This window comes from Bos indicus, chromosome 1 (assembly GCF_029378745.1).
Source record: "Bos indicus isolate NIAB-ARS_2022 breed Sahiwal x Tharparkar chromosome 1, NIAB-ARS_B.indTharparkar_mat_pri_1.0, whole genome shotgun sequence".
NCBI classification, from domain to species: domain Eukaryota; kingdom Metazoa; phylum Chordata; class Mammalia; order Artiodactyla; family Bovidae; genus Bos; species Bos indicus.
In genome coordinates this window covers 108548802-108551182 of record NC_091760.1, presented here as the reverse complement: position 1 = coordinate 108551182, position 2381 = coordinate 108548802, and positions in this window count along the sequence as shown.

Genomic DNA, 2381 nt, shown 5'->3' with positions numbered 1-2381 from the left:
ATAATATACTACTATATTTTTAAGACTGGATTTCAAGCGTCTTTATGGGAAAATGGCCACTCTTATTACTCCAGGTGTTGCAAAAGCTAGATCTTTTAAATATTAATCTTTTTATTTGAAAAGATAATTAATAGACATAATACAAAATTCAAAAGAAACAAAAGAATAAACATGTATAATAATATTGCATTTGGTTTTTATTTCTCAATCCTTCAATTTATTTCCCCTGGACAACCATTCTTAGTAATTTCTTGTGACTAGATTTAGACGTATTTAAGCATAAATGATTGTGTCTTACATACATTGCTTGAAACTTATTTTTTCATTTATTATTATTTTTTTTAATGATGTGACTGGTGAGTTACTTTGGTATGTAGTTACACAGTATTCTATCTACAGATGAACTGTAATTTGTTTTACTAGTTTCTTATTGATGGACATTTGACTTGTCTTTAGTCTTTTGCTACTTAAAACATGCTAGAATAAATGAACGGAGAAGGCAATGGCACCCCACTCCAGTACCCTTGCCTGGAGAATCCCATGGATGGAGGAGCCTGGTAGGCTGCAGTCCATGGGATCGCTAAGAGTCAGACACGACTGAGCGACGTCACTTTCACTTTTCACTTTCATGCATTGGAGAAGGAAATGGCAACCCACTCCAGTGTTCTTGCCTGGAGAATCCCAGGGACGGGGGAGCCTGGTGGGCTGCCGTCTACGGGGTCTCACAGAGTTGGATGCGACTGGAGCGACTTAGCAGCGGCAGCAGCAGAATGAATGAAAGTGAAAGTGAAGTCTCTCAGTCATGTCCGACTCTGCGATTCCATGGACTGTAGCCTACCAGGCTCCTCTGTCCATGGGATTTTCCAGGCAATAGTACTGGAGTGGATTGCCATTTCCTTCTTCAGAGGATCTTCCCAACCCAGGGATCGAACCGGAGTCTCCCGCATTGTAGACAGACGCTTTACCTTCTGAGCCGCTTTTACAAACACTTTTGCACAATATGGAAACAGACAAAGACCAACTAAGTGAGAAAAGCTTTCTATCCCAGCTTGCTATCTCATTTGCATTTTGGCAGCTACCTGAAGGCAGGCAGAGGAGTAGGGAGACTTTACAGTGGAGAAAAATAGAAGGCTTCAGGTATGACCCGATTGGACGCTGTGGGCACAAGCCGGCAGGCTAGCTAGAAGTAGGGAATTCTGTGTAATCGGTTAGGGGAGCAAATTTGACTTTTCCTGATTGGTCTGAATTAGAAGTGGGACAAAAATTAGGGGAGCTGTCAGTTATTATTCAGGTCCTGGACATATTGAACTGATTGTTACAGAAGTTATTGTTTAGCTTCCTGGATTATTACTTGAGATAGCAGACTGGTTTCCTGCAAGTCTGACTTATAGCAGGTTGGCTACATGGGCTGTTTATTATAAATAAGGAGTTGGCTTCCTGGTAAGGTTGCTGCAGGCTGTGGGTAGAGTTCTAATTTTATATATGGCCCAAACATTGTCCATTTGTATATTCAATTTCTCAATACGTTTGAGAATATATGTAAGATATATATAAGATAAATTCCTTTAAGTAGAATTTCTGAGTCAAAGACATATATTATTAATTTATATATATTTTGTCAGATTGGATTCCATAAATTTTTATGAATTTATAGTCCTCATACCTTTGTGGAGATATAACAGTGTGTATTACCAACTTTTTATCTTTTCCCAGTCTGATATGACTATCATATTATGAGATACAAATAGTATCTCAGTGTAGTTTTAGGTTGAGGTTCTTTTTCAAATGTTAAATCACATTTTTTTCTTCTTTGTAAATTGTCTATTCACAGAGCATACTTTAAATTGTTACCAGGCCAGAGAAGGTACTGATAAGAGAGTAAATCTCTGGAATTTGAAATTATCACCTTGAAAATTCAACCTGGAGATGTAAGAGACTCAGGTTTGATCTCTGGGTCGGGAAGGTCCCCTGGAGGAGGGCACGGCAACCCATTCTAGTATTCTTGCCTGGAGAATCTGATGGACAGAGGAGCCTGGTGGGCTACAGTTCATAGGGTCACAAAGAGACAGACATGACTGAAATGACTTAGCACACATGCATACACAGTATTTGGTTTTTTCTTTAGCATAATGACCTCAAGATTCTCGAGATTTATGCATGTTGTGGAAAATGGCAAGATTTCCTTCTTTTTATGGTGGAAAGATATTCCACTATGTATACTGGATCTATATGATTTGTACATGATGATGTATATGTATATATGCTTCTGAAAATACTCAACATTTTTTTTTACCCATTCATCTATCACCAGACATTTAGGTTGTCTCCAAGTACACAGGCTTTGAATTTGGGCAACCAAGGCTATATTTCAATCTCAGCTT